Consider the following 15,277-nt stretch of genomic DNA (forward strand, 5'->3'; position numbering starts at 1 on the left):
TGCTAATAATCCGTTCCCAAAAGTCTCTAGAACATAAGGTCTCAACTTCAATCGAATTCAATACCAACAATTAAGCTATTGCTTCCAAAACCTCAATGGGTCCATATCTTCCGAACCGACAAAAATCATTTCCTAAAATCGGTTACCACAACCTCGAGTTAACAATAGTCATTTTCTGAACTAAGTCAATATCTACAATCCTCAAAGAAGTATATGAGCTATATCATTACCTTCCATTCTCAAAGAAATGTACCCCAGAAAAATTTCATATTATTAACTAAACTCTGATCAACCCCATTTTAATGGTTGCAAACTAATCACTCTCCGGAGTGGATCAAGCTAACACCCCAAGTCTGTAAAATTAAGAAGTCAACTCTTATTATAAATTGGTCCTTCAACTCTGTAATTCTAAAACCTTAAATCAAATAAGAATAATTTCTAAAATTTCTAAGATCAATGAGCTTACACCCCATAATAGGACAATCGGCTCCCAAAACTTTTAAAATCTAATACATTAACGGATAATAAATCATTTTCTGAAATCCTCGAGATTGATAGCTTTAATCCAAAACATTCACCTTAAAACTTGTAAATTTTAAAACCCCAATTGCCACCAAAATGTTCATCCGAATCAGCGAAATTTAAAACTTGAAATTTAATTATTTCCCCCAAAGCTTGTCGAACCTAAAACCTTAATTACCAAAATCTTATTTCCTAAAATCTATAAGGCCTCAAACCTTAGATAAAATTATCTTAAACCAATCCTTAAAGTTCGTTGAACCTACACTCTCCTATTCTATAGCTTCATTACATAAATTCTACAAAACCTAAGACCTCAACCATCTTAAGCGACTTAAAGCTAACTCCCCTCCTTAGTTGCAACTTACATTCCTACTCCCAAGAAATTGCCTAATCCATGTCGTTCCCTTCTAGCCACAATATTATGAAAGTAACCCACCTTTATAAAATTCAACCCTACTTCACTAAGAATTTTTTTTTTTTTTTTTTTTTTTTTTCAACGACATTCTCAATAGTACCGTCCTCCTGCCATAGCACAATCCTCAATCCCACTTTAACTCCGGACAAAACAAAACAAAACAACTTAAAACAAAATAAACAAAACAAATAAACAACATACTTGCAATTCAAATAAAATCAAATCAAGTTAAAGAAAAACAAATAAAACCATCATAAAACCAAAAACCAAAACCAACATCACACAGCAAGAAACAAAAGAAACCAGCATGCAAAAACATAACCAAATAAATAAAAACAAGCAAACAAGCTCAAACAGATAAACAAATAAAACAAATCAAATAACAACTTTACTTAACATAATTTTAAAACACAAACTTTAAAAAGCATTCTGGTACTGCCTACGGGACATGTGGTTTTACCCAGAGCCAAACCGCTCTGATACCACCTGTGACGCCCCCAATTCCCCACGCCCGAACACGGGAAAATCGAGACGTCCGGATGGTGACAACCCGGGTCACCATCCCATCGACGGGTGCCAAGTGTGTGCAAAGGCAACAAGTGTGCACAAGAAAAACGCAGCGGATAATGAAAGTCATATAACTAAGTACCAGAATTTTTTTCTTAACATAATACAGGCTGTTTAAAACATACATAAATAAAATATTACAAAAACCACAAATACAGTTTTAAACAAATATAAAACATATCATCAGCAACCCGGCGGAGCCGCATCCTCGGGCTCAGCCTCCTCCTCCTCATCCTCATCACCTGCACCAAAAGCTACGGAACCACAAATGGTTTCGCAGGTAAGTAAACCCAAACGCTACCAGATAAAAACACATAGGACTCAAACAATATGCATGAAACATGCCCAATGCACAAAACCCATAAAACATAATTTTTTCCACACACGCCAAAAATCCCATTTGGCCCAAAAACATATCCTTTCCGAAAAACACGCCAAAAGTCACATTTGGCCGCCAAAAGTCACATTTGGCTGCCAAAAGTCCATTTGGCCCAATATCTCGCCAGAAGTCCATCTGGCCCAATATCTCGCCAGAAGTCCATCTGGCCCATGCCAAAAGTCCCATTTGGCCTCACAAACCATTATCCAATTTTAACCGTATGCACCATGACCTCCCCTAGGGGTCATCCGCACACCCTGGCTCCAGTGCCACACCGCAGAGTACCACTACGCATGTGACACCTAACGAGCGATGCCCAGTTCCGCGCCCCGCGCGTTCGTAGCCAAGCATCCTCTAGCCCTCGCCAGCGAAGGGCCACGGAGTCGGTGAGTAGGGCGATGCCCGGTTCCGCGCCCGGCGCGTTCGTAGCCAAGCATCCCCTAGCCCCGCTCCCGTCATCGCTCTCGACAACTCAGGGGACATCACTCAGTTTATTCCGCTCCCGAGTGACCAGAGGAGCTCCACCGAGATAATAACCCATCCCGGCTTGGGCTCGTGATACACACGCACCCGCAATACACTTACGCCAATACACAGGCTTTTCACATAAATCCACAAACACGCGTGCATGCACCATGTAATGCCATAACAATGCATAATAAAATAATCCAACAACATAAAACAAATAAACAGGCAACTCCGTCCTCCATCCATCCGACCCCCGAAACTCCTCGGATTCAGTCCGGAATCAACAACCAACAACAATAAATAAATTGCATGAGCGATATATATTTAAATCTGAAAATAGGGTTTGGAAAATACTTACAGTGCTATATGGTATTTTTAGAAAGCTTGCGGCGATACAAACGGCGGAAGAAAAGCAACGTAACAGTGTATTTTACACTGTGTCCGTGGGTAATAAATTACCCACTTTTGAACGGGGACAAACTAGAGCTTAGGATTGATAGGGAATGGTCTAGGGATGATTGTGAAGCTATTGGAAGTGGTGGTTGGCCGTGGGTGGCGGCGAAAACGCCGGAAATAGGCCGGAAAACTCAAATCGGAAAGCAAGCTCGTAGGAGCTGTTCCGGTGGTCGTTGGAGGCCGGAAATAGGTGGGTTAGGACGACAAGAAGTCGGTGATGAAGTGGTAAAGAAATGGTGGCCGGAGGTGGAGCGACAGCGGCGGATCGAGCCAAAAACCGTGGGGCTTCAAATGGCTTTTCCGGCCAAACGGCCGGCCGGATGGGGGAGATATTTGGTGGGAAGGTGCGCCAGAGGGAGGGGGTTCGAACAAGACCGGCAGCGAGCCAAACGGTGGCCGGACGGCGGCGGTCTGGGCTGAAGAAGATTCCGGCGACAGGGGTGAAAACAGAGCAGGTGCAGCAACTTCCGGCGGCTCTCGAAAGCTAACGGCTGGTCCGATGGCTCTGAAAATTGGTGGGGATGATCTATGGTGGAAGGGGAAGAGAATGGTGGTGACGGCGCACCAAACGGTGGCCGGACGGCGGAGAACCGGCCGGTCAAAGTGGAGGCAACGGGAATGAGAAAAAGAGGGAGGACGCACGGGGAGAGGGAAACCGGAAAGGAAAAGAGAAAGAAAAAGAAGAAAAGAAGAAAAGAAGAAAAAGAAAAAGGAAAAAGGGAAAAGAAAAAGAGAAAAGAAAAGAAATGAGGTCCAGTCCTCACTCCGGAAACCAAAACTGATCCGCCGAAAACGATTTTAAAAACCGTAAAACGACTAAATAAAATAAACACCACATCAGATAAATTAAAAACCAATTTAAAACACATTAATTTAAAATAAATAAACTAATATATTAATTAAATTAAAAACAACCCTTCAGTGAAAATACATGCAAAAGCGGGTCATCACATCCTCCCCTCCTTAAAAACAAATTTCGTCCTCGAAATTTTGCAAGATCAACTACCAGCGCCAAAAAGATACCATAAACAACTCCGATTATACTTGAGAAAATCATACCATCAACCATTTCCACACAAGTATGAAAAATGCACTTCCCAAAAATACTCCTATAAGCAACTCCATCATATTCGCACTAATCTCCCAGAAATGCATCACGTCTAGAACTCTTAAAGCGGCCACGTAAACCGAAATCACCATATCTTGGTAATCTAATAGTCACTTCCAAAATAAACCATCAATAATTATCATTTGCACAACTAAAATATTACTCTCCAATTACAAGTACCTGCTCGAAATTTCGAGTCGTCACTAATTACCCAAATTCAGCACAAAATTTAAATACCTAACTATCTCCAAAAATCACGTTTCCGTGCGCACTCTGATAACCCGCCAAAATGCAAAAAGACTATATCCTCATAAATTAACACCCTTGAATACAAGCTAACTCTTAACACCTGAAAGCAAGAAAATCCTTTATCACATTTTGATAGAAAATATAGTCTCCCAAAATCATGAATTTTCACTCCTATCCTTCAATTATCTCTAGCTACCCTAATCAAATCAAAATTCCGCAATGACACCCATGATCATCAACAAAAAGACAATATCAATCAATTGCAACTTCCAAATTAAAAACAAGCAACATTATCACCAATACGCCAATCTCATCTAAGATTGAGAACAAAAGGCTCGGATCCGTCCCGACCAACTAATAAAGCACCTATAACTCCTACCTAACAACTTACACTTTCAAGATCATCATCTAAATTCTGAATATCGTCTAATTTAGAGATAACTAAATTCACTACGAACCACGATTAAATTCACGATAACCTTAATAAACCCTTCTTATAAACTCACTTACCTACTCCTATTCTCATAACCCTAATATTAGCACGACTATTTCCTTCAATTGCATACAAAATTAAATCTCAAGATAGGTCATGCTATTCAAACCTCTAATCCATCAAAACTATGGCACTACTCTCCTGACTTCTACTGCTTATTACCTTACGTACCTGTTTAGGCTAATCACCGTTGATTCCCAAACTTCCACTTTCAAGATTTTATTAACCACTACACATGGCGACTCAACAATCTCTCTTCTAGTTAAATAAAATGTATATAATTCTCCCAATTGGACACTCAAACTCCAAAAGAAAGTATAGCCTCAAAATTTAAATTCCTGTGTGACCTCAAGTCACAATTAATTCTCTAAGATAGTCTCCACAATAAATGCCAACTATCACTCCAATTGGTAACCCACTTCAACTGTACACTCCGATCAACTCACTAAGAACTCGAAGTTAAAATCTATTGAATTTAATACTATCACATCTAATCCATTTCAGTACTCACCAAAGCCACTTCTCTCAAGCCAAAAAGAGACTAGGATTTGTACTCTCCGAAATCCATACACTCTCACCACCACTATAAATGGATCTCATGTACCCTTAGCTAAGATCAATAATCATTCTAACTTATAAGTGATCCATCACTTCCATTTCCAACATCCGTACCTTATCCTCAAAATAAACAAAATTTCATTTCCCAAAACCTGCATCATCTATTATCCTCAACTCGGTATGAATCAATCCTAAAACTTGTCACTATAACCTCGAGCTATAACAATTATTGCCAACCCACATTCCATTGAGTAACATGCTTCGACTGAACGCTCCAATCGATTTACCACTATCATGTGTCAATCTCATACGTCCTTAGCCGAAACCAATAGTCATTCCAACGTACAAGTAATCCATTACTACTATTTCTATCATCTGGACTTATATCCGCAAATCAACATGAATCATTCCTATATCTGCTTAACTTATACCCTTAATATAAGCAAATAGTTAACGCTTAAAACTTTGTACAGAAAATGACCTTAAACCTGCTAATAATCCGTTCCCAAAAGTCTCTAGAACATAAGGTCTCAACTTCAATCGAATTCAATACCAACAATTAAGCTATTGCTTCCAAAACCTCAATGGGTCCATATCTTCCGAACCGACAAAAATCATTTCCTAAAATCGGTTACCACAACCTCGAGTTAACAATAGTCATTTTCTGAACTAAGTCAATATCTACAATCCTCAAAGAAGTATATGAGCTATATCATTACCTTCCATTCTCAAAGAAATGTACCCCAGAAAAATTTCATATTATTAACTAAACTCTGATCAACCCCATTTTAATGGTTGCAAACTAATCACTCTCCGGAGTGGATCAAGCTAACACCCCAAGTCTGTAAAATTAAGAAGTCAACTCTTATTATAAATTGGTCCTTCAACTCTGTAATTCTAAAACCTTAAATCAAATAAGAATAATTTCTAAAATTTCTAAGATCAATGAGCTTACACCCCATAATAGGACAATCGGCTCCCAAAACTTTTAAAATCTAATACATTAACGGATAATAAATCATTTTCTGAAATCCTCGAGATTGATAGCTTTAATCCAAAACATTCACCTTAAAACTTGTAAATTTTAAAACCCCAATTGCCACCAAAATGTTCATCCGAATCAGCGAAATTTAAAACTTGAAATTTAATTATTTCCCCCAAAGCTTGTCGAACCTAAAACCTTAATTACCAAAATCTTATTTCCTAAAATCTATAAGGCCTCAAACCTTAGATAAAATTATCTTAAACCAATCCTTAAAGTTCGTTGAACCTACACTCTCCTATTCTATAGCTTCATTACATAAATTCTACAAAACCTAAGACCTCAACCATCTTAAGCGACTTAAAGCTAACTCCCCTCCTTAGTTGCAACTTACATTCCTACTCCCAAGAAATTGCCTAATCCATGTCGTTCCCTTCTAGCCACAATATTATGAAAGTAACCCACCTTTATAAAATTCAACCCTACTTCACTAAGAATTTTTTTTTTTTTTTTTTTTTTTTTTCAACGACATTCTCAATAGTACCGTCCTCCTGCCATAGCACAATCCTCAATCCCACTTTAACTCCGGACAAAACAAAACAAAACAACTTAAAACAAAATAAACAAAACAAATAAACAACATACTTGCAATTCAAATAAAATCAAATCAAGTTAAAGAAAAACAAATAAAACCATCATAAAACCAAAAACCAAAACCAACATCACACAGCAAGAAACAAAAGAAACCAGCATGCAAAAACATAACCAAATAAATAAAAACAAGCAAACAAGCTCAAACAGATAAACAAATAAAACAAATCAAATAACAACTTTACTTAACATAATTTTAAAACACAAACTTTAAAAAGCATTCTGGTACTGCCTACGGGACATGTGGTTTTACCCAGAGCCAAACCGCTCTGATACCACCTGTGACGCCCCCAATTCCCCACGCCCGAACACGGGAAAATCGAGACGTCCGGATGGTGACAACCCGGGTCACCATCCCATCGACGGGTGCCAAGTGTGTGCAAAGGCAACAAGTGTGCACAAGAAAAACGCAGCGGATAATGAAAGTCATATAACTAAGTACCAGAATTTTTTTCTTAACATAATACAGGCTGTTTAAAACATACATAAATAAAATATTACAAAAACCACAAATACAGTTTTAAACAAATATAAAACATATCATCAGCAACCCGGCGGAGCCGCATCCTCGGGCTCAGCCTCCTCCTCCTCATCCTCATCACCTGCACCAAAAGCTACGGAACCACAAATGGTTTCGCAGGTAAGTAAACCCAAACGCTACCAGATAAAAACACATAGGACTCAAACAATATGCATGAAACATGCCCAATGCACAAAACCCATAAAACATAATTTTTTCCACACACGCCAAAAATCCCATTTGGCCCAAAAACATATCCTTTCCGAAAAACACGCCAAAAGTCACATTTGGCCGCCAAAAGTCACATTTGGCTGCCAAAAGTCCATTTGGCCCAATATCTCGCCAGAAGTCCATCTGGCCCAATATCTCGCCAGAAGTCCATCTGGCCCATGCCAAAAGTCCCATTTGGCCTCACAAACCATTATCCAATTTTAACCGTATGCACCATGACCTCCCCTAGGGGTCATCCGCACACCCTGGCTCCAGTGCCACACCGCAGAGTACCACTACGCATGTGACACCTAACGAGCGATGCCCAGTTCCGCGCCCCGCGCGTTCGTAGCCAAGCATCCTCTAGCCCTCGCCAGCGAAGGGCCACGGAGTCGGTGAGTAGGGCGATGCCCGGTTCCGCGCCCGGCGCGTTCGTAGCCAAGCATCCCCTAGCCCCGCTCCCGTCATCGCTCTCGACAACTCAGGGGACATCACTCAGTTTATTCCGCTCCCGAGTGACCAGAGGAGCTCCACCGAGATAATAACCCATCCCGGCTTGGGCTCGTGATACACACGCACCCGCAATACACTTACGCCAATACACAGGCTTTTCACATAAATCCACAAACACGCGTGCATGCACCATGTAATGCCATAACAATGCATAATAAAATAATCCAACAACATAAAACAAATAAACAGGCAACTCCGTCCTCCATCCATCCGACCCCCGAAACTCCTCGGATTCAGTCCGGAATCAACAACCAACAACAATAAATAAATTGCATGAGCGATATATATTTAAATCTGAAAATAGGGTTTGGAAAATACTTACAGTGCTATATGGTATTTTTAGAAAGCTTGCGGCGATACAAACGGCGGAAGAAAAGCAACGTAACAGTGTATTTTACACTGTGTCCGTGGGTAATAAATTACCCACTTTTGAACGGGGACAAACTAGAGCTTAGGATTGATAGGGAATGGTCTAGGGATGATTGTGAAGCTATTGGAAGTGGTGGTTGGCCGTGGGTGGCGGCGAAAACGCCGGAAATAGGCCGGAAAACTCAAATCGGAAAGCAAGCTCGTAGGAGCTGTTCCGGTGGTCGTTGGAGGCCGGAAATAGGTGGGTTAGGACGACAAGAAGTCGGTGATGAAGTGGTAAAGAAATGGTGGCCGGAGGTGGAGCGACAGCGGCGGATCGAGCCAAAAACCGTGGGGCTTCAAATGGCTTTTCCGGCCAAACGGCCGGCCGGATGGGGGAGATATTTGGTGGGAAGGTGCGCCAGAGGGAGGGGGTTCGAACAAGACCGGCAGCGAGCCAAACGGTGGCCGGACGGCGGCGGTCTGGGCTGAAGAAGATTCCGGCGACAGGGGTGAAAACAGAGCAGGTGCAGCAACTTCCGGCGGCTCTCGAAAGCTAACGGCTGGTCCGATGGCTCTGAAAATTGGTGGGGATGATCTATGGTGGAAGGGGAAGAGAATGGTGGTGACGGCGCACCAAACGGTGGCCGGACGGCGGAGAACCGGCCGGTCAAAGTGGAGGCAACGGGAATGAGAAAAAGAGGGAGGACGCACGGGGAGAGGGAAACCGGAAAGGAAAAGAGAAAGAAAAAGAAGAAAAGAAGAAAAGAAGAAAAAGAAAAAGGAAAAAGGGAAAAGAAAAAGAGAAAAGAAAAGAAATGAGGTCCAGTCCTCACTCCGGAAACCAAAACTGATCCGCCGAAAACGATTTTAAAAACCGTAAAACGACTAAATAAAATAAACACCACATCAGATAAATTAAAAACCAATTTAAAACACATTAATTTAAAATAAATAAACTAATATATTAATTAAATTAAAAACAACCCTTCAGTGAAAATACATGCAAAAGCGGGTCATCACATCCTCCCCTCCTTAAAAACAAATTTCGTCCTCGAAATTTTGCAAGATCAACTACCAGCGCCAAAAAGATACCATAAACAACTCCGATTATACTTGAGAAAATCATACCATCAACCATTTCCACACAAGTATGAAAAATGCACTTCCCAAAAATACTCCTATAAGCAACTCCATCATATTCGCACTAATCTCCCAGAAATGCATCACGTCTAGAACTCTTAAAGCGGCCACGTAAACCGAAATCACCATATCTTGGTAATCTAATAGTCACTTCCAAAATAAACCATCAATAATTATCATTTGCACAACTAAAATATTACTCTCCAATTACAAGTACCTGCTCGAAATTTCGAGTCGTCACTAATTACCCAAATTCAGCACAAAATTTAAATACCTAACTATCTCCAAAAATCACGTTTCCGTGCGCACTCTGATAACCCGCCAAAATGCAAAAAGACTATATCCTCATAAATTAACACCCTTGAATACAAGCTAACTCTTAACACCTGAAAGCAAGAAAATCCTTTATCACATTTTGATAGAAAATATAGTCTCCCAAAATCATGAATTTTCACTCCTATCCTTCAATTATCTCTAGCTACCCTAATCAAATCAAAATTCCGCAATGACACCCATGATCATCAACAAAAAGACAATATCAATCAATTGCAACTTCCAAATTAAAAACAAGCAACATTATCACCAATACGCCAATCTCATCTAAGATTGAGAACAAAAGGCTCGGATCCGTCCCGACCAACTAATAAAGCACCTATAACTCCTACCTAACAACTTACACTTTCAAGATCATCATCTAAATTCTGAATATCGTCTAATTTAGAGATAACTAAATTCACTACGAACCACGATTAAATTCACGATAACCTTAATAAACCCTTCTTATAAACTCACTTACCTACTCCTATTCTCATAACCCTAATATTAGCACGACTATTTCCTTCAATTGCATACAAAATTAAATCTCAAGATAGGTCATGCTATTCAAACCTCTAATCCATCAAAACTATGGCACTACTCTCCTGACTTCTACTGCTTATTACCTTACGTACCTGTTTAGGCTAATCACCGTTGATTCCCAAACTTCCACTTTCAAGATTTTATTAACCACTACACATGGCGACTCAACAATCTCTCTTCTAGTTAAATAAAATGTATATAATTCTCCCAATTGGACACTCAAACTCCAAAAGAAAGTATAGCCTCAAAATTTAAATTCCTGTGTGACCTCAAGTCACAATTAATTCTCTAAGATAGTCTCCACAATAAATGCCAACTATCACTCCAATTGGTAACCCACTTCAACTGTACACTCCGATCAACTCACTAAGAACTCGAAGTTAAAATCTATTGAATTTAATACTATCACATCTAATCCATTTCAGTACTCACCAAAGCCACTTCTCTCAAGCCAAAAAGAGACTAGGATTTGTACTCTCCGAAATCCATACACTCTCACCACCACTATAAATGGATCTCATGTACCCTTAGCTAAGATCAATAATCATTCTAACTTATAAGTGATCCATCACTTCCATTTCCAACATCCGTACCTTATCCTCAAAATAAACAAAATTTCATTTCCCAAAACCTGCATCATCTATTATCCTCAACTCGGTATGAATCAATCCTAAAACTTGTCACTATAACCTCGAGCTATAACAATTATTGCCAACCCACATTCCATTGAGTAACATGCTTCGACTGAACGCTCCAATCGATTTACCACTATCATGTGTCAATCTCATACGTCCTTAGCCGAAACCAATAGTCATTCCAACGTACAAGTAATCCATTACTACTATTTCTATCATCTGGACTTATATCCGCAAATCAACATGAATCATTCCTATATCTGCTTAACTTATACCCTTAATATAAGCAAATAGTTAACGCTTAAAACTTTGTACAGAAAATGACCTTAAACCTGCTAATAATCCGTTCCCAAAAGTCTCTAGAACATAAGGTCTCAACTTCAATCGAATTCAATACCAACAATTAAGCTATTGCTTCCAAAACCTCAATGGGTCCATATCTTCCGAACCGACAAAAATCATTTCCTAAAATCGGTTACCACAACCTCGAGTTAACAATAGTCATTTTCTGAACTAAGTCAATATCTACAATCCTCAAAGAAGTATATGAGCTATATCATTACCTTCCATTCTCAAAGAAATGTACCCCAGAAAAATTTCATATTATTAACTAAACTCTGATCAACCCCATTTTAATGGTTGCAAACTAATCACTCTCCGGAGTGGATCAAGCTAACACCCCAAGTCTGTAAAATTAAGAAGTCAACTCTTATTATAAATTGGTCCTTCAACTCTGTAATTCTAAAACCTTAAATCAAATAAGAATAATTTCTAAAATTTCTAAGATCAATGAGCTTACACCCCATAATAGGACAATCGGCTCCCAAAACTTTTAAAATCTAATACATTAACGGATAATAAATCATTTTCTGAAATCCTCGAGATTGATAGCTTTAATCCAAAACATTCACCTTAAAACTTGTAAATTTTAAAACCCCAATTGCCACCAAAATGTTCATCCGAATCAGCGAAATTTAAAACTTGAAATTTAATTATTTCCCCCAAAGCTTGTCGAACCTAAAACCTTAATTACCAAAATCTTATTTCCTAAAATCTATAAGGCCTCAAACCTTAGATAAAATTATCTTAAACCAATCCTTAAAGTTCGTTGAACCTACACTCTCCTATTCTATAGCTTCATTACATAAATTCTACAAAACCTAAGACCTCAACCATCTTAAGCGACTTAAAGCTAACTCCCCTCCTTAGTTGCAACTTACATTCCTACTCCCAAGAAATTGCCTAATCCATGTCGTTCCCTTCTAGCCACAATATTATGAAAGTAACCCACCTTTATAAAATTCAACCCTACTTCACTAAGAATTTTTTTTTTTTTTTTTTTTTTTTTCAACGACATTCTCAATAGTACCGTCCTCCTGCCATAGCACAATCCTCAATCCCACTTTAACTCCGGACAAAACAAAACAAAACAACTTAAAACAAAATAAACAAAACAAATAAACAACATACTTGCAATTCAAATAAAATCAAATCAAGTTAAAGAAAAACAAATAAAACCATCATAAAACCAAAAACCAAAACCAACATCACACAGCAAGAAACAAAAGAAACCAGCATGCAAAAACATAACCAAATAAATAAAAACAAGCAAACAAGCTCAAACAGATAAACAAATAAAACAAATCAAATAACAACTTTACTTAACATAATTTTAAAACACAAACTTTAAAAAGCATTCTGGTACTGCCTACGGGACATGTGGTTTTACCCAGAGCCAAACCGCTCTGATACCACCTGTGACGCCCCCAATTCCCCACGCCCGAACACGGGAAAATCGAGACGTCCGGATGGTGACAACCCGGGTCACCATCCCATCGACGGGTGCCAAGTGTGTGCAAAGGCAACAAGTGTGCACAAGAAAAACGCAGCGGATAATGAAAGTCATATAACTAAGTACCAGAATTTTTTTCTTAACATAATACAGGCTGTTTAAAACATACATAAATAAAATATTACAAAAACCACAAATACAGTTTTAAACAAATATAAAACATATCATCAGCAACCCGGCGGAGCCGCATCCTCGGGCTCAGCCTCCTCCTCCTCATCCTCATCACCTGCACCAAAAGCTACGGAACCACAAATGGTTTCGCAGGTAAGTAAACCCAAACGCTACCAGATAAAAACACATAGGACTCAAACAATATGCATGAAACATGCCCAATGCACAAAACCCATAAAACATAATTTTTTCCACACACGCCAAAAATCCCATTTGGCCCAAAAACATATCCTTTCCGAAAAACACGCCAAAAGTCACATTTGGCCGCCAAAAGTCACATTTGGCTGCCAAAAGTCCATTTGGCCCAATATCTCGCCAGAAGTCCATCTGGCCCAATATCTCGCCAGAAGTCCATCTGGCCCATGCCAAAAGTCCCATTTGGCCTCACAAACCATTATCCAATTTTAACCGTATGCACCATGACCTCCCCTAGGGGTCATCCGCACACCCTGGCTCCAGTGCCACACCGCAGAGTACCACTACGCATGTGACACCTAACGAGCGATGCCCAGTTCCGCGCCCCGCGCGTTCGTAGCCAAGCATCCTCTAGCCCTCGCCAGCGAAGGGCCACGGAGTCGGTGAGTAGGGCGATGCCCGGTTCCGCGCCCGGCGCGTTCGTAGCCAAGCATCCCCTAGCCCCGCTCCCGTCATCGCTCTCGACAACTCAGGGGACATCACTCAGTTTATTCCGCTCCCGAGTGACCAGAGGAGCTCCACCGAGATAATAACCCATCCCGGCTTGGGCTCGTGATACACACGCACCCGCAATACACTTACGCCAATACACAGGCTTTTCACATAAATCCACAAACACGCGTGCATGCACCATGTAATGCCATAACAATGCATAATAAAATAATCCAACAACATAAAACAAATAAACAGGCAACTCCGTCCTCCATCCATCCGACCCCCGAAACTCCTCGGATTCAGTCCGGAATCAACAACCAACAACAATAAATAAATTGCATGAGCGATATATATTTAAATCTGAAAATAGGGTTTGGAAAATACTTACAGTGCTATATGGTATTTTTAGAAAGCTTGCGGCGATACAAACGGCGGAAGAAAAGCAACGTAACAGTGTATTTTACACTGTGTCCGTGGGTAATAAATTACCCACTTTTGAACGGGGACAAACTAGAGCTTAGGATTGATAGGGAATGGTCTAGGGATGATTGTGAAGCTATTGGAAGTGGTGGTTGGCCGTGGGTGGCGGCGAAAACGCCGGAAATAGGCCGGAAAACTCAAATCGGAAAGCAAGCTCGTAGGAGCTGTTCCGGTGGTCGTTGGAGGCCGGAAATAGGTGGGTTAGGACGACAAGAAGTCGGTGATGAAGTGGTAAAGAAATGGTGGCCGGAGGTGGAGCGACAGCGGCGGATCGAGCCAAAAACCGTGGGGCTTCAAATGGCTTTTCCGGCCAAACGGCCGGCCGGATGGGGGAGATATTTGGTGGGAAGGTGCGCCAGAGGGAGGGGGTTCGAACAAGACCGGCAGCGAGCCAAACGGTGGCCGGACGGCGGCGGTCTGGGCTGAAGAAGATTCCGGCGACAGGGGTGAAAACAGAGCAGGTGCAGCAACTTCCGGCGGCTCTCGAAAGCTAACGGCTGGTCCGATGGCTCTGAAAATTGGTGGGGATGATCTATGGTGGAAGGGGAAGAGAATGGTGGTGACGGCGCACCAAACGGTGGCCGGACGGCGGAGAACCGGCCGGTCAAAGTGGAGGCAACGGGAATGAGAAAAAGAGGGAGGACGCACGGGGAGAGGGAAACCGGAAAGGAAAAGAGAAAGAAAAAGAAGAAAAGAAGAAAAGAAGAAAAAGAAAAAGGAAAAAGGGAAAAGAAAAAGAGAAAAGAAAAGAAATGAGGTCCAGTCCTCACTCCGGAAACCAAAACTGATCCGCCGAAAACGATTTTAAAAACCGTAAAACGACTAAATAAAATAAACACCACATCAGATAAATTAAAAACCAATTTAAAACACATTAATTTAAAATAAATAAACTAATATATTAATTAAATTAAAAACAACCCTTCAGTGAAAATACATGCAAAAGCGGGTCATCACATCCTCCCCTCCTTAAAAACAAATTTCGTCCTCGAAATTTTGCAAGATCAACTACCAGCGCCAAAAAGATACCATAAACAACTCCGATTATACTTGAGAAAATCATACCATC

The sequence above is a fragment of the Carya illinoinensis genome, chromosome 8 (genome assembly GCF_018687715.1).
Source record: "Carya illinoinensis cultivar Pawnee chromosome 8, C.illinoinensisPawnee_v1, whole genome shotgun sequence".
Classification (NCBI taxonomy): Eukaryota; Viridiplantae; Streptophyta; class Magnoliopsida; order Fagales; family Juglandaceae; genus Carya; species Carya illinoinensis.